This window comes from Mustela erminea, chromosome X (assembly GCF_009829155.1).
Source record: "Mustela erminea isolate mMusErm1 chromosome X, mMusErm1.Pri, whole genome shotgun sequence".
NCBI lineage: Eukaryota > Metazoa > Chordata > Mammalia > Carnivora > Mustelidae > Mustela > Mustela erminea.
In genome coordinates, this window is record NC_045635.1 from 27,523,340 (window position 1) to 27,542,998 (window position 19,659).

The following is a 19,659-nucleotide window of genomic DNA, read 5'->3' on the forward strand; positions in this document are numbered from 1 at the left end:
TAGAAAGAGGAAGAAACAGAGGCATAATTATAAGTGGAATGAAGAGAAAGCAAAGCAAAAGTCTGGGTAAGATCTCTGGATGTGTATGTCTGTGTGTGTGCAGGGGGGAGCGTGTGTATATTTTTTTAAGGCCCAAACGATTTCTTTTCCATTTCACTACATTGGTCTATCATAAATATGAGCTCAGAGAATGTATTACTTTAAGGGATGTGAGAGTCAAAAAGTCACACAGGAAAAGAAACTGTGGAAGAGGCGGTTATTAGTGTGTGTACGATGTTATCATGTCCTTAAGTCTGATTTTTCCTCCAAACTAAATAGGTCCTATTGGTTCCATCCTTTAATCTGTGAGATTATAACCTGTTCTTTATTTGGTAACCTATTCTTTATTTCCCACACCTCTTTAAAGTTCTGGGATTCACAACTAAATAGCACATTTCCTGATTTCTGAAATGCACCAAGTAAATTAGTCATATTCTGCATAGAGCTCACTTGATGCCCCTTAAAGAATTCGAAATAATTTTGTTTTTAATGGATTGTGTTTTTCTTTTATAGTTCTCAAACTTTACATTAATGGCATTGATACAGTTTTGCCAGTTTTCTATTGTATTATTATTGACAGTGAATAGTTTCATTACTGTGATAATCATTCTGTCTGATTTAACTGTCTCAACTCTTTGGTAGTCCAATCTTTATTTCACATTGAAAGGTAAGACTCACAAGGAAACAAAAAGACACATTTATGGAAAGTCCACAATCTGGTGATGTAGCAAGTATTTCCAAAGACAACTATGTTATATATAAACTTGATTTAGTATAAGAAGATATATCTTAATTTTAAAGGAGGATTCTAAAACTGGATCTTGAATATTAAGAGTATCTAATTATTCTTCTAAAGTTAATTTAGTCCCTGTCTAAATGACATCCTGTCTAAACCTTATCTACTCCTCCCTTCCTAGCATTCTTTGTTATTTGGATGTCTGCCTGCCTTCCTTCCTTCCTGCCCTCTTTCCTGCCACCCTCCCTCCCTCCCTTCCTTCTTCCCTTCTTTCTCATGTTAAACACAGTGTTTTATTCTGAAGATAAATTAATAAGCAAAACAAAACACAGTTTCTGCCTTTTATAAAACTTTCAGTTAAGCAGTTCAAATAATAATAATGATAATGATAATAATAAGTACTGGTAGCAGCAGTTGTAGGAGAATTTACAAGCTGTGATGAGTGCTATAAAGGAAACATGATAGAAGAGAAAAGCTGCAAGGAATGGAAGGTACTTAACAATTAAACAAAGATCCTCCAATGATTAGAATTGATTTGTTTGTCTCGTATACTAGAGAAACAGCAATACTGTATACAAGTACATGAAAAGGTGTTCAACATCATGAAACGTCACTAGAATATTGCAGCATGTCTCTGGGATTAAGATAATATATGCTGGGTTTAAATATCAAGAGATGTGAAGAGAAAGAGGGGAACAGAGAGCCCATTCAGACAATATTTCAGTAAAAGCAAAACCAGAGGCAAGACAGAACCCAGCCTGTGTAGACACAGATAGGAGGAGACCAGAACTAAGGCTTCACTCAAGGGAAGGGTGGGTGTTAACAGTGGATGTGGAAGTTGGTATAGGATGCTAAGATAATTTAACTACAACTTTGGTGTTTAATTTTTCAAAGACTACCCATAAAATGTTTTTTAAATAGTCACAGAGATTCAAAAAGGAACTTAAACAGTTATACTCCAAAGGACGAAAACAAAGAACTCTTGATTGATTACATTACGACTTTATACATACTCTATAAGGGTGATGTTGGGGGAGGGGGTAACTAGTCTTCAAATGATGTTATTTTCTTTTGTTTGAAAGAGTTCACCTGGCTGTTCAAAAATCATATACACCAGATCCAGCGATCACTTGAATGCTGATGTAATTTGCAAGTCAACTGTAATCATAGGCTAATTTCTTTTCATTGGGTTCACTGATGTCCCTAGAAAATTCAAATGGAGACACAGGAATGTAAATGCTTTCTCAAGTGATAAAGTTCCTTTGAGAAACTGAAATGCCTAAGAGAAAATCACAATTTATTCAACTTCTGGTGGTTACTCCATGCTTTTCAAGCCATCACTTTCTAGTCAGAGCTCTAGAAAAACTGATGAATGAATCCTCAACCTGGTGATAGTATTGGAGAACCAGTACTTTGTAAGGCTATTGAAAATGTAGTGACCCATCTACAGAAAACTTCATCAACACCATGTCTCCCCCAATGTTTCCATAGCCATTCTTTATTCTCATTTGAAGCACAGGAGAGTAAAAGATGAACTGTGAGAGGGATCCTGGTTTGTTACTTCCTTCAGTGTTTATTTTCAATCTCTGAGATATACTATAAGGTCCTAATTAACCTGCGAGAAAGAACCCCCCTCCAGAGTCACACGGTAATCAATGGCAAAGTTAATTGGAATTTAGCTCTTTTAACAATTTTGTCTCAGCAGTTCTGCAACATTCAGAGTGAAAGATGACTGTAGTCAAAGCTTGGAGGTTTTGAGAAAGAGACAAAGAAGAGAAGGAAGAGAATTTGTAAGTGACCTAAACAGAGCGGATCCATTCTGAATTTCCTTTCCTATAAAGCCGCAGTTTCGGAGCTGGACACGTTTTGAGTAGAAAAGAAACAAGATCTGGTGGAGGTTAACGGAAGTTGGTCTGGGCACAAATCTTGAGCACACCACGTATTAGCTGAGAAAACCTACACACAGTATTTAGTGCTCGCATTTCTTCACAAATAAAATGGGAATAAGAATACAACCCAGCTTAGCACTGGGCCAGACATATAGGAATCCCTCAATAAAAACCCACTATTATCCATAGGAAGAGAGTCAAAATATTCTTTTTCATATACTTTTCTACATTTTCCCCAAAAGTTCTGGAGCTAATAGCAAACCATAACTTCAGGCCAGAGGCAGAATAAGGTAGGATGTATAACATAATTCTCCACATCTGTTTGGCTGTTTTCAGACACCCTGATGTGGGTATTACATTATCAAAATATCTAAAAGGTGTGAGTCAGGCAAATCAGGCTAGCACCTGTTTACTTGTTTATTTCCTACACTGCAAGTATTTTGACTAATGTTATCCTGACTCTCTTGGATTTTTTAAGGCTTAAAGAGGTATAATTTACATAGAAAAATTGCACATATTGAATTTATATATTTTGGTCAGTTTAGACACAGGCAAACACCCATGATACCATCACCACAATCAAGGTACCAAAGATATTCATCACCTCCAGAATTTTTATGTTCTTTTTTGTTTCCTTTTTGTGTATGTATTAAAAGCACTTTAACAAGAGATGTATCCTCTTAATATTTTAATGCTCAATACCATATTTTAGTTTTCAATAACATATTGTTAACCTTAAGCACTATGTTATACAGCAGATCTCTAGAATTTATCCCAAATTTTAATGATTCCTTTTTACCAATTTGACCAGCATGCTGGGCTCCTATTCCTTATCTCAACTGTTAAAAAAAAAAAATTCAAGTGTTCAGTACAATGACAAGAAACTATTGAACATGCCAACTCATAATTCTGAAAATGGTGTGAAACAGCCATTATCATGCCTCTATAAATTAAATGTTATTTTCTTTCTATAGTCGCATTCTAGCAATAAGCATATCAGCCATAGCTACTGGGGTCTGATTCATGATTTCAGTGATGGTAGATAATTCTCAGTACAAGCATTTGAAATACGACAGTTCAGCACATGGAATTGCGAACTGTCTGAACCACGGTTTACTACCTTGGAATGAGGGAACTAGAGGTGTCATTGTTCCCTGGGACCATCTCAGTCATTCCTAGTGGGTCTTCTGTCTTTGTCAGGACTGATGTATCTTTCACACTTGGTGGAACAAATTATAGAATCTGAAATGATTCTAGAGCCACAGTACCATAAAAGAGTATTTTGTCCATAAAATGATGAGCTGGAAAGGAAGGATACCCATGAGGGAAACTTGGTTGCCTTCCATACTTCAGAAGCCAAATCAATGTGTGCAGGCCAAGAAGATAGCTCAGATCCTTCAGAAGTATATTATTAGATTTGTAGCCTAATGAAAGACAGAGTCTACATGAGGGGACTGCCTTATGACTATTTAGTAAAATTATTGCACTAAATGATATATATCAGTATTTCTCATGGGTTTACAAATTTGAAATTTTGATTTTAAAATCTTCTAGAAAAATATGTACACATATTCTGGGTGACTCAGCTCAACTGAAACAGATAGCTAATGTTGTTTCCCTTGCTTTGTTTATAAGGACTGGCTTATTATCAAAGAATTATTTGAAGTGTGGAGAGCTGATGTGAATGAACTTATACATTCTCAAAGAAAGAATACCAAATGACAGCCAATAGTATTGTATGAAGAAATGTTAAACACAAGTTAGAATAGAGAAAAGAGGTGCATGAAGAGTTATTACATGATACACAGTGTATAGGTTTTAACCTAGGGATATATCCTAAAATCACTGTTCAGAGACAAAATGCAGATGTAGAGCAAATATACAGTATAATCTCATTTCCATTTATAAAAGGAAAGAATATAGATGTATACAACTAAGCATATGTGAGACATATATATATATACTTATATAAAATATATATTCATATACAATATGTACATTCATATTCATATACATATTCTTAGGAATACAGATAATATTGGTATGAATGGGTGATTCCTACCAACATTTATCAGCATTAGAGGAAGGTGAAGCAGAAACTTATTAGCTCTTTATACAAATTTGTATATTTTTAATTTGTTGTAATAACTATGTGTTACTTATCCAACTTAGAAATATAAGATCCTTAAAAAGTATGAATAAAAAGAATTTTAGAATAAATGGATCTTTTTAAACAAGCAGCTTGTCACATGAATTCATACTAATGCTTTTGGGTAGACCACCTTGCTTAAGAATGCTTGGATCAACCAGGAGATCAAAGAAGAACTGAAATAATTCATGGAAACCAATGAGAATGAAGACACTTCGGTCCAAAACCTATGGGATACAGCAAAGGTGGTCCTAAGGGGGAAATACATAGCCATCCAAGCCTCCCTCAAAAAAATTGAAAAATCCAGAACACAGCAGTATCTCTACACCTTAAAGAACTGGAGAATCAACAACAAATCAAACCAACTCTACACATAAGAAGGGAAATAATCAAGATTAGAGCTGAGATCAATGAGGTAGAAACCAGAGATACAGTAGAACGTATCAATGAAACTAGAAGCTGGGTTTTTGAAAGAATCAATAAGATCGATAAACCACTGGCCACACTAATCCAAAAGAAAAGAGAGAAAGCCCAAATTCATAAAATTATGAATGAAAAGGGAGAGATTACAACTAACACCAAGGAAGTAGAAACAATCATCAGAAGTTATTATCAACAGTTATATGCCAATAAGCTAAGCAACCTAGATGAAATGGATGCATTCTTGGAAAACTATAAACTCCCAAAATTGAACCAGGAAGAAACTGACAACTTGAATAGACCAATATCTAGTAACAAGATTGAAGCCGTGATCAAAAACCTGCCAAAAAACAAGAATCCAGGACCTGATGGATTCCCTGGGGAATTCTACCAAACTTTCAAAGAAGAAATAACACCTATTCTCCTGAAGATGTTTCAAAAAACTGAAGCAGAAGGAAAACTTCCAGACTCTTTCTATGAAGCCAGCATTACCCTGATCCCCAAACCAGGCAAAGACCCTACCAAAAAGGAGAATTTTAGACCAATATCACTGATGAATATGGATGCTAAGATTCTCAACAAGATCCTAGCAAACAGGATCCAACAGCACATTAAAAAGATTTTCCACCATGACCAAGTGGGATTCATCCCTGGGCTACAAGGATGGTTCAACATTCACAAATCAATCAATGTGATAGAACAAATTAATATGAGAAGAGAGAAGAACCACATGGTCCTCTCAATCGATGCAGAGAAAGCATTTGAAAAAATCCAGCATCTGTTCCTGCTATTTTAAATAGGTTAAAACATTCAGTAAAGTTTAACCTGCACACTAATGGCTTTACATTACAAAAATAGGCACTAAGTGGGAAACAGAACAAGAGCAGTCAAAAAAAGGAAAAGAGAAAGTGAATGTAGAGCTTCACTTGATATTCAGTTCCAGATTCAAAACTGATTACTTAAGGGAAAAACTCAGTAAAATTAGATACATTGTTTTAGTAAATCCAATGATAACATGACTTTTCTAAAAATTCTGACAAAGTTTGAGATGGTTGTTTCAGTAGTGAGTCTCTACTAACCATGCAGCATTCAACATTCAATATAGCCTATTCAATTTTAATCTTTCAACCAGGTAAATGCCCAACCTGTGTAGACACAGCATGTTATACCTCTCCATTTAACTTGTGTGTAGGATTTTCTAGTCAAATTATGCTTTAATTGTATCTAATATAATTCACACACAGTTACTTATCTCTCTCCTTTGACAAAATCCAAATATGACTTCATTATAATTTTTTTCATTGAATTTAACAAAGACATCATCTATCCTTTGGAATGACAAACACCTGGGAGTTTTATGTTCCCTCAGCTGCTGCATGGTCAATAAATTGGACCTCCGAGGGCCACCTGGGTGGCTCAGTTCTTTGGTTAAGTGGCTGACTATTGATTTCAGTTCAGATCATGATCTCAGGTTTAGTCCCACCCTCAGTAGGGAGTCTGCTGGAGATTCTCTCCCTCTCCTTCTGCCCCCTGCCCACTTGCACACACTCTCTTTCTAAAATAAACATAGAACTAATATCCATAATAGCCAAGCTGTGGAAATAACTGAGATGCCATTCAACAGATAAGTAGATAAAGAAGATGTGGTCCGTATATACAATGGAATGTTACTCAGCCATCAAAAAGGATGAATACCCAACTTTTGTATCAACATGGATGGGACTGGAGGAGATTATGTTGAGTAAAATAAGTCAAGCAGAAAAAGCCAATTATCATATGGATTAACTTACTTATGGAACATAAGGAATAATGTGGAGCACATTAGGAGAAGGAAAGGAAAAGTAAAGGGGGAAAATTGGAGGAGGAGATGAACCATGACAGACTATGAACTCTGAGAAACAAATTGAGTGTTTTAGAGGGGAAGGGAGGTAGGGAGATGGGTGAGCCTGGTGGTGGGTATTAAGGAGGGCATGTATTGCATGGAGCACTGGGTGTTATACATAAACAATTAATCTTGGAACACTACATCAAAAACTAATGATGTATTGTATGGTGACTAACATAACAGAATAAAAATTTTAAAAATAAATAAGTATTTAAAAAATAAACAAATAAACATATAACCAGACCTGTGAAGTTCTGTTGGAAGGTAGAGTTGAGCTCCTTCTACAGTGAACTTTTTGCTAAGACTTTTGGCCCAGTCGTTGAGACAAACTGAAAATGTTATCTACGCTTTAGGTAATAAAACATGCTAAAGATAAGATTGGGGTCTTAATTATTTCTATGTCATTTGTTCCCTTCCTCTAAAAAGTCTAGACTCTCAAAGCAGAAACTTGGGATTTCAAGGTTGAAATGGTGCAACCACAAATTATTACTACTCTCAGATTTTCCTGATGTTCATGAATATTTGATTACTGACAGCTAGTTTGGGATAGATTTTGATCTACTTTCTTTCTTTTTTTTTAAAGATTTTATTTATTTATTTGACAGAGAGAGATCACAAGTAGGCAGAGAGGCAGGCAGAGAGAAAGAGGAGGAAGCAGGCTCCCTGCTGAGCAGAGAGCCCGATGTGGGACTTGATCCCAGGACCCTGAGATCATGACCAGAGCCGAAGGCAGCGGCTTAACCCACTGAGCCACCCAGGCACCCTTGATCTACTTTCTTACTTAAAGTCCATTCAATAAGTATACAGAGATTTTGGCTGTTAAATTGAAAAAAAAAATGACCTGGAAGTTAAAATGTTTGATATTAAGACTTACTAAATACAAGTTTGCAAAATTTTACGAACCATAGTATTTAAATGCTTTTCATATGAAAGGTGTTTCTGACTGGGTGATAAAAAATTAAATTACTTAAGTTTACATTCTAAATTTATGAGTGGTTTGGCCTAAATCAAGATATAAATAGAAACAATTACAGAAATTTCATAAAGAATTTGAAACCAGCTATAAGTAGTTCAAAATTTGAAGTAGATTTTAAGGGTTTTGGTCCACCAAATTTATCACTATTAACAAATGAATCAGGGAGCCTGGGTCAGGATCCCAGGACCATGAACTGTGGAGAATTTAGTAGAAAACTCATAGTTCCCTAATGCTGACTCTTCTTCTTTAGCACACCAGGCACACACACACACACACACACACACACACACACAGGCATACACAGACACAGACAGACATATACACACAATCATAAGGGAATTTGAGACAGTCTGAAGAAGTTTATTTGAAGAATAACAATATAAGCAAAATCCTTTAAGATACCAGGTGAAATGGAAGAAGGGCAGGACTTGATGGCCCAGGGTCAGGTCATGATCCCAGGACCCTGGGATTGAGTCCCACACTGGGTTCCCTGCTCTGCTGGCAAGCCTGCTTCTCCCTCTCCCATTCACCCTGCTTGGGCTCCCTCTCTCGCTGTCTCTCTCTCTATCAAATAAATAAAATCTTTTTAACAAAAATAACAAATGAATCATCTAACACTTTTATGTGTAGGAGATAAACATATATCTTTATATCAGAATGACATCAGTTCATTGTTTGATGTAAAGTATGAATTATTTTTAAGTTATAAAAACACTGAGATTAGAAAAAGCCAATTTATTTAGTTCTTATAGACTAAGCATAAAATAAAATACATTTTTAGATAAGTTATGTATACATTTGCTACATCTTAAGATGTATTATAGAAAAATATGTGTGCATGTGTGAAGTCATTCCTTTCCTTATCCACCTAACTATTTATTATTTCTCTCTTCTCTGAGTATAAAGTGCACACAACACCTGGATTCTTATATGCCATAAGCTTCTGGGTTTTCTAGGTTCAGAATACTACTAAAAAATCTCCAAATAATTCCAAATTGTTAGGTCATTAATTCTGGTCATAAAATATTTACATTATTTATATAACTAAAGGCTTTGTAAACATTAAACCAGTAAATCAGGTAAGCATGGGCCATCAAGTCCTGCCCTTCTTCCATTTCACCTGGTATCTTAAAGGATTTTGCTTATATTGTTATTCTTCAAATAAACTTCTTCAGACTGTCTCAAATTCCCTTATGATTGGGTGTATATGTCTGTCTGTGTCTGTGTATGCCTCTGTGTGTGTGTGTGTGTGTGTGTGTGTGTGTGTGCCTGGTGTGCTAAAGAAGAAGAGTCAACATTAGGGAACTATGAGTTTTCTACTAAATTCTCCCACAGTTCAGTCAACCTGTTCATAAAATGTCACTTAGGCATTCATCTTCTTTTTTCAGGCTAAAGGGGGAAAAGCTTATGCTTTTCATTTGCTACTTGTACATAATTACAATTTTATTATTCACACTAGCATGCTATTGATGCTTTGGCTGATCCTTTAAACATCTGGCTTACTGCTTAAAATGCAGAGAGTGCACTGATGTCAACCCATGCTGATAATCAGAGGACCTTCAATTAAGTACCTACAAAGCAACCGATGATAAACGAGAGAAAAGACGGTACAAGTTTGCCAAAGAATTTTTTCATAGTCTGGTTCTCAAAAGCAATTAGAATCACTTCTTTTGGCCTTGGAATTAATGAATTTTCATTAAAATTTAAATTTCAAATGATTCCAAAGATATCAAACTTGAGAAGTTGAGCTGATTGTCTACATAATAAATCACACCACAGGAACATGTCAAAAAGACTAATGCAAGTTCTTTGCCATCCAAAGTTGTGTTTCTCCTTGTCAGTGCTACGTGAACACATATAATTGCTTTCTTTTTCTTGAAGAAGATATAGTCCAAGACACAGTGTTATTAGTCTCCCGATTTTTCTCTGTTTAGAATTTGTCAAATTATAATTCCAAGGCTGTGACTGAAACTAATAATAGCCTATAAAAAGGTTTGTTTGAATAATATATGATATAGATTTGAAAAAAGAAACTGCTACAGTTACTTTCTTCACATTAACCTAATTTGCTTAAGTGGGGAAATAAAACCAGGTATAATATTCTAATGTCAACATCCCCTAATATTTGAAAGTATTGTTTAACTTGATAACATATATATTCTTCCCTTGATAGAACACTAAACACATTGTGTGCATGTGTGTGTGTGTGTGTGTGCGTGCGCACGTGTGTGTGTGTATATAAAGCAAATATTACATTGTGGAATATCTAAAAGTATGATAATTCTAAGAACTAAAATTCTTGGGCATGGAAATCAACATAGTTGGGTTTTTTTTTCCCCACATAGTTGGTAACAAAGTTGAATAATAAAGTAAGTGGAAATAATACTCATATAAAAATCCTGAATATTTTAGCCTTGAATGAAAACAGTGAAACAGAATACATGACAAATTCTAAGCTTTTTTTTGTTTGTAGTCTTCTAATGATCTTCACAAAAATTATTTTCTATAACAATTGTCATGGTATCTTTTTCTTTCCATAACAGAGTGAATCTTCTTTGTTTAAAAAACCAAAAATCCTTAGGGTAAATACCCAATAGTGCAATAAATATGGCATATACATATCAAGCATCCATGAAGGAATCTCTTTAATTCCCACTTTAATATTTTTCTTGCTAAGTTCTCTTCATATAAGTGGTTTGAAACAGACTCATAGAAATATATATCATCAATGGTTTATTTTCTTTGTTCATTACCTGTTTCATGTGTTGATATTTTATACAGGATTTGGACCTAGGGCAATAGCACTGTATAAACTTTCTCCCCCATATCCATCTTTTCCAAACCACCTTCAATAGAACTTCCATCATGGGGGCACTAGCTTATAAATAAATACATAACAATAACTAAAAATATAGAATTGTGGCTTCAAATATATTCAGGGACTGGAAGGAGGATCACATGTCTGGAGCTGGCCGTCAAACTCTTCTAATGGCTGTATTATTTGCCCCACACAATATTTAAGTATTTCCATACCTGGACAGCTTAGTTCCCATTGCTTAGTTCTGTATGACTTTAAGCTGTTCTGTTACTTGCCTAGCTCATGTACATATTGCCGGTGGCAATACCTGCATTACATGCCGATACACCGACACTTTCCTGTTATACTGATACAGCATAACTATCTCATGTCATCCATACTTGTATATCTGAGATCTGGAGCTCAGCTGCAGAAATATCTTAACTTCTGTAGCTGTGAGCAGGCTCTTTTATCTTCTGCTTCCTTTGTACATATCACTATGAGTCGCCCATATATCTGGGTGCATAATGGACACCCAATAGTCATAAATGATAATAAATAATGAATAATTAAGCTGATGACATGGTAACAGAAATTACTTTTGTGGGCACAAGATAATGCTACATCTTTTTTTGATCTATAATATAGGCATGCAAATGGTGGATGATACAGCTGGTGGATGGTTAGCAACATAATCTTAAGAAAGCTCAATTTTAAAAAACAAAAATGGATGAGAGAAGGAAATTTCCTGAATTGAGACAAGTTGTCTGTGGTAGAAAATGGAACATGCAGTTTTAAAATAAGTTATGTTTCATATTTAATATGATGATTAAATACAACCCATAGGTGGGGATAATTTTTTAGTGTCTACAACTTATAATTATCAGCATTATCATGCTTTTCTCACTGAAAAAAATGTAGAAACAACAGGTGAAAAGCTTTAGACAGATGAAGATTTCAGCAGGAATGTTTATGAAATAAACATAACATTTATGAAATATTATCAGAATATATAATTATTTGTTCAATAAATACAGAAGTCACTTAAACTAATTTTTTAATTCAGGTCACAAAAATGAAAAAGAATTCATATTGTGATCCAGCAGGATATGATGTTTGCCATGACATGTAACAAACAGAACTCTTCTCACTCACTCAATTTTTATTTTTGCCAGAGTTACATTTATACATTTAGTAAATGTTAAGTATTCACATGTCATCTTGATAAGATTCTAAGCCCATTCAATGTCCTAATGAAAGAGAAGTTTTAAGAGATTTGAAAAATTTACTAAATCTTAAACTGAAAACTTTCTACTGAATTCTATGATTAGCAGGGTAACTGCAGTATAAACTTGAAAAGCTAGGCTAAACTCCTTATCTAAATGAAAAGGAACCATTAGCTTAAATAGTATTTGACAACAGCCATCATAATATGCAAGTAAATTAGATGAGACTGGTGGGATAGCGTAGAGAGTCACAATTTTACAAACCACAAGCAGGGATACATTGACCTGACAATCAGACAGAGTATTTACAATCAGTACTTCCTGAGAGAGTTCAGTCATTTAGCCTTTCCATTATAGAGGAAGGGTCCAATCCTTACCATGAAATAAACGGGACAGAGTATCTGCAATGTTACAAGTTTGGTGGCTGTTATTGTGCTTTATGGTGACATAAGATCTAAGTACTTAAAATCATGACTGTCCTTATAATTAGAAATTGAATTTACTTCATTTTGATATGATGGCAAAAAACGTTAATGATGGATTTTTTTAAAGTTAATGATCATTTTATATTTGAAGGCCTTTTTCTCACATACTTGGTACTGGTAGAGTTGAGCATTGAATGGATACAAAAACAAAAAACATTTTCCAATAGCAATATAGTTGTGGGCAACATCCTTTCTAAAAGCATCAGAGAAAGTTCTACAATTCTTCACCGAAGTTTTATCTATAGTATACATGGGTTTTGAATGCTTTTCTCTGTATTTTTGTGTCTCTTCTTTTCATTTGAAACAGTAAGAACGGTAAAAACAATTTCAATGAAGCATTTTAAGTAGTGGTGTGGTGCATTAATGACTGCATACAATTCCACTCATTTAATTTTATTTCATCAAATTGCCTCCAAATCCTACAGACCATCTGTGAAAATGCAGTTGACTTGTAAGTGAACATTTTGCCTGTATTCAAGGGAGCTATGAATTTTTTACTCCAACTTAAATTTAGGACCTCTAAGCACTATTCCTTTGAATTTGACATCTGATGGGATGTCTTTAATAAGCAAAAACACATTAATTACCTGGATTTCATACATTAAAACACAAGAAAAATGTTGCTACATTTTCACCCTTAATTGCTAAGGAGGGCAATGTGCCAAGTTGGGAAAAAAATATGTAAGTGTATTAAGCAAGAGCTATTTGTTCAGTGTATCAATCACCAGGAGGATAGTAGGTAACCACAGGGGGTACAGACACAGAAGGAAAAAGGGGAAACTGGAAAGCAAACCCAAAGACAAATCTAGGACTGGCAATCTGATGGGTATGATCTGGAACAGAATTTGTTTTATGAATGCAATTGTAATTATCTAGGTCAATGCTGGCTGTCTAGGAACCAATCAGACCCCCAAACCACAGAATTATGTGAACCATGCAGTTTATCAGAGGATTTTTGAAGTGCGGTCAACAAGTTAGTATACCATACGGGCATCCTGGACCCACAAAACCAAATAGGTTTTGGGTATCAAAATTAATATTGTAGCCTCTAAAGGAGCTCTTAGTAGAAATGGCAAATTCTAAGCTACATACAGGATTTCTTAACCATGTATCCCTAAGCTGGTAAAGACTTGGACTGCCTAGAGCTCATTAAGATAACAAATAAATGGGTGCAGTCTAAAAAGTAAATTTCTGTTATTTATATCATGCTTTCCAAAAATATTGCTTGCTAGGAAGAAGAATAAAACTTAACCTTGAAGGCTATAAAAATACTGTATGAGAAAACAAATATAGGACCTAATCTTTTTATTTTCTATCTATATTTTCTCTTCAGTGATAAGTATGGAGAGAAATATTTCAAGTTAGAAAAGTAATCCAAAACTTGTTAGGGGTTGCTCTGAAATTGATTTCTCCATCCTCTTGGCATTTACTAGCATTATTTAAATTTCACAGCACAATCTGAAAACTCTATGAGATAAATTGCATTGTAAATGAATTATATGACCGTGGGCTTGCCCATTATTTGTGCACGTGGCTCTATCTGCCTTGCTTGCTATATTAAATATAGTTTACAGACAACTTGGCATTATATTTTCCCTCCATTTAATTTTTATAAATTACTCTGCATCTTGAAAGGTTGAGTCCTGATATATGTGACAAATGTAATTTTAAAAACGCTTTACCCTCCAATGACATATTTTTCTTATTTTAAATTCAATTGGTTCACATACTTCCAAAATACTTTAAAATTCTGCTCTTCTACTTGAGACTTTAAAATTGGTATTCTATACAGCAGTATTTCACATAGATTAATTTCCCCTTTAGGAGGAAATGATATAGTGAATAAGATTTTTTTTACTCCTCAATGATGCCTTCTATCTAGAAAATATATTTTTTTGAGAGAGAGAGAGAGAGAGAGAGCGCAAGAGAGAGAGCAAGGGTCATGTGCACATGCACACATGAGCAGGCGGAGGGTAGGGGAGGGGAGGGGCAGATGATGACGAAGAGAGAATCTTAAGCAGGCTCCCTGTGGAGTCTGACACTGGGCTCGATCTTATCCCCCTGAGATCATGAACTGAGCCCAAGAGTTGGATGCTTAACCAACTGAGCCACCAAGGTGTCCCAGTTTTTAAAAGAATACCTTTTAGAAAAGAATTTCCAGAATCTAGAGATTCATAATGATTTTGACAAATAATTTCCTTGACTGTTATTTCAAGTAATGTTCTAAGGAATTCTAAATTCCTACCCATTTTTTTTTAAGTTAGTGCTTCAAATATATCTTAATCACTGTAAAATAACCTGGGATGTGGTCACTTATTATCATGATACCTGATAATTAGTGCTCAAGACAGGCTATCTTCTGGTAAAGTTTCCCTGGGCATTTGATACCCTAGTGATTTGCTTACTAGAATTGTAAGAGCAGTTGGCCTTCTTTCAAAAATTGTATAATTGTATGTAGCTTGGAGAAAGAATCTCTCCAGAGTTAAACTTCTGTTCATAGTTATACCCTTTCCTTTAACATGTGGATTTATTGTCTTATAATTTTGTCATTTACTACTTTTTAGTATTTTATATTCTTGTTAATTTTTTTAGTGTTTTATAGTTTACAAAGTACCAACATGACAGCTGTTAAGGTTGGCAGGATTGTTATAATTGATGTTGATTGCCAAAAAATGGTTCAGAATCAGCCTGAGATTAACCAACAAATAAATGACACGATTAAAACTAAATTCAATGGTTATGACGGTATACAATCACAAGGCCAGTCTACTAAATGTATATATTATAAAGGTGTGCTCATGACTTCACTTAGCATTTCTTAAACAAGGATTTGAGACAGATAGGAATTTTTGAAGGAAAGATAAAAAAAAGTAACCCTCTTAGCTCCCTTGTCCAGTACTCTCGACTCTGAGATGTAGATTGTTTTCTTTTTTTGTTTGTTTTAAAGAATTTATTTATTTATCTGAAAGAGAGAGAGAGAGATCATAGGTAGGCAGACAGGCAGGCAGAGAGAGAGGGGGGGGGGAAGCAGGCCCCCTGCTGAGCAGAGAGCCTGATGCGGGGCTCATTCCTAGGACCCTGAGATCATGACCTGGACCGAAGGCAGAGGTTTACTTAACCCACTGAGCCACACAGGTGCCCCGTTTTCTTTCTTAATTGGCAAAACACTGCAGACTTTTTCAGCTCCTCATAGAGGCATTAATTCTTTCAGTTCACTAGGACATCACATGGCAAATTATCATGTGTGAGCAATAAGTCACAGAGTTGGGAGATACCCTGAGAAATTCTCCAGGTTTATTCTTTTGCCCTCTGGTAAATTAGAAACTTACTACATTCAATAACAAATGTATGGATATTTTTATATTATAAACATTATGAGTACAAAATAAAAAATGAACATTAGTATTTCACAGCCCCATATTTTTGAAAGTTTGCCTAAGCATATATAGTATTTATTTATATTTCAAATTGTAGCTAAAATTCCTGGAGAACTACAAAGGAAACTCAACTTTTCCATTTATATACAGATCTGATTAGTTGTTCTTACTCAAAATTGATTAAAATTCTCAAATAATGATAATCAAAAGTGTTAAAAATATACAACAAAGATATTTTATTTTGTAACTTATAGGATAAAAGAATGGAATTAGTTGTGAACATTTATGCTGAGATGACAAACTAGTATATTGAGTTAGTACATACACAAAATTCTGACTGAGACATATTTTCATATCTCCAAAGAAAGAGTATAACATTAGCTAAAAATTTAAAAAGACAAAATGAAATCCATTTCAACTATAAATTGGCATAGTTATTCTTTCTTTCTTCCTTTCTTTCTTTCTTTCTTTCTTTCTTTCTTTCTTTCCTTCCTTCCTTCCTTCCTTCCTTCCTTCCTTCCTTCTTTCTTTCTTTCTTTCTTTCTTTCTTTCTTTCTTTCTTTCTTTCTTTCTTTTTGAGATGGACAGCAGTGAGTGGAAGGAGAGGGAGAGAGAAAATCTCAGCAGGATCCATGCTGGGTATGGAGCTCGATGCTGGGCTTGATCCCATGAAGCTGAGATCATGACCTGAGCTGAAATCAAGAGTCTGATGCTTAACCAATTGAGCTACTCAGGTGCCCAGGCATAATTATTATCTTATCTTATAATACAAAGTTACTAAATATGAGAATATTTTAACAATTTTTAGCAGTTACTTACATAAAATAATAGCTCAATCATATTCCATAAAGAAAGACAAATGACATTTTAAGATAAAAGCCCATATAGTAACTGTTTTTCTCCAAATAAGAGAATAAGTAAGCACATAAAAATTCTCAAACTTTTCCTATTTATAAATCAATAAAATGTTATTTAACCCATTTTCTTTAAAAACTGACATTTAAAGAGCTGTAGCTCTGAATAGTCATAATAGTACAATGTCACTTTATAATGCTGTTTATCTCTTCATATACACATCCTGCCTCCCTGATGCAACTTTAGGACAAATGAAAAGCAGGTCTAAGTGCTCTGCATTCCCCAGCATGTAGTAGATTGGAACAATATGTAATACATTTTTTAAAAGTGTGGGCTAATGGGGCACCTGGGTGGCTCAGTGGGTTAAGCCGCTGCCTTCGGCTCAGGTCATGATCTCAGGGTCCTGGGATCGAGTCCCACATCAGGCTCTCTGCTGAGTAGGGAGCCTACTTCCCTTTCTCTCTCTGCCTGCCTCTCCATCTGCTTGTGATTTCTCTCTGTCAAATAAGTACATAAAAAAAAATCTTTAAAATGCAAACTAAAAAAAAAAAAGTGTGGGCTAATGAACACATTGCATTCACTACCTAAGGGATGAATAAAAAGGAATATTGCAGGGTGCCTGGGTGGTTCAGTCAGTTAAGCATCCGACTCGTGAGTTAGGCCCATGTCATGATCTTATGGGTCATGAGATCAAGCCACGTGTCCAGCTCTGTACTCAGTGGGGAGTCGGCCTGGAATTCTCTGCCTCTCCCTCTGCCCCTTCCCTATGCTCTCTTGCGCTCTCTCTCTCTCTCTCTCTCAAAGAAATAAAATCTTTAAAAAAAAAAAGAATATCAGTGGATATTTCATAAGGAGAATGATTATTTGCTTCAAGACACAGAGTCAGAAAACAGCAGCATGTGGGGCAACTCCCACCTGCCACCCCTGTTTATGTGGTACACAAGCTAAGAAGGGCTTTAATGTTGTAAATGGTTGGGGGAGGGGGAATGAAAAGAACAATAATACTTGATGGCATGTGAAAATTATATGAAATTCAAATGTCATACACCATAAATAAGGTGTGATGGAAACAAAACTCATGAATTGTTTGTGATTACTTTCACAGTACAATAGCACATCTGCATAGTTGCAGCAGAGACTGGATAACCTACAAAGTTGAAATCAACAAAGTTGAAATATATTTACTATCTGGTCCTTTATAGGAAATTTCTGTTGACTCTTGCTTTAGGAGAAAACATATACAAGAAGGCAATAAAAAAAGACAATCAGATTCTGGTTGGACCCCAAGAGTTCAATTATGGAAAGCAAAGGGAAAAAAATCTGAAGAGGGAAGGAGACCTAAGGCGAAAGGCCTTGAAAATTTAGTCAGAGGATTCCTGTCTATAACCTCATGTATCCATGAAATCATGGTTAAGGGACATTTTTGCCCTCAGAGGACTTTTGACCAAACTGTAGAGGGGGAAAAGCAATGAAGAGAGGGAGGAGACCAGGGGAATAAAACTGCTCAGAGAAAGCTCTACTAGTGGAAATGTAGTTGGACAAGAGAAGTTAATGCCACTTCATTTTTTCTTCCCTATTTCTTTTAAACTCTAAGCATGAGTAAGTTTTAATGGTAAGTCAACAGTTACTTTCTCTCATTCTTAAAGAAATGACACAAAGAGACTACCTATAAAGTTAAACATGAACTTTAAGAATAACTCTTCCATGTGTGTAAACCTGGCGATTCACAGACCTGTACCCCTGGGGCTAATAATACATTACATGTTTATTAAAAAAATTTTTTTAAAAAGAATAACTCTCCCATTTATGGAATTTTTCAAAGGAAGAAGGGAACTTGCAGAAGTTCTACAATAATAATGGAATAAAAACAGTCATAACAAACCCAGACACTTTCATGCTTTCACTAAAATCATTCCTATAAACAAATCAAATAAAATTAGGCCATTGGTGGGCAAACAAAACCTGCAAGTACTTACTTTTTAGCAAAAGCTTATTTATTGTGAGGTATTACAATGTCTAAAAAAAATGAAGTTGTAACAAGGTCTTTCTTGACAAACTGTTTATCTTCCACCTTCCTAAAGATTTTTAATTTTACACCCATAATTTTTCTGTCCTTCTAGCCACCATTATGTTTCTACAAAAAAGTGGGTCTTTTAGGATTTCACATTTAATCTCTAGTTATTTTGAGGAAATAATATCTTCCAAGTACTTATGGATTCCGTTCAACAAATAGATATTTAGTACTTTCTATATGCGAGGCATCATGCTGGCTGCTATGGGGCATACAAAGGAATGCAAAGTGATGACGCTCCAGGGGATCGTAACCTGGGTAGGAAGACAGACATGTGTGCAAGTAACTATGATACAAGGCAGATGGAGTTAAATGCTATAATACAGCTAGAGAGGGGAGAGAGAGAGAAAGATTACCTCTGATGGAAAATTTCAGATGGTTTTCATGAAATTTTGGGCTCAGGCTCTAAAGAGAACATAAGACTTCCTTAAGAAGAGGTCCATCAAAGACCATTCTGGGAGGACATTTTGACATTACAGAAGCATAAAGAGTAGGGTATTATCTACCTTACCCTCGGACTCAAAAACCATGATAGGGGTCTAGGGATCTGCATTGTTATCAAGCTCCCTAGGTAATTCTGTTATAGGAGTCCTGCAAACTGCACTTTAAGACTAATCTAGGGCATTTGTCAAACACTGAGTAGGGAATAACAGGAATAAAGTATAGTGTGAAAACCACAGGTTTTATGACAATGAAGTGAGGAAGCAAGTCTAAGGTCATGTAATGAGGAGGGAGGCAGAGGCTATGTAATTGT

General features: G+C 35.2%; 1 protein-coding gene across 6 annotated transcripts in view; it reads right to left on the reverse strand.

The window, feature by feature from the left end:
- Positions 1-19,659, reverse strand: part of DMD (dystrophin) — a 2,094,983-nt gene that overhangs the window by 904,435 nt on the left and 1,170,889 nt on the right. The gene's annotated exons all lie outside the window — the stretch shown is intronic.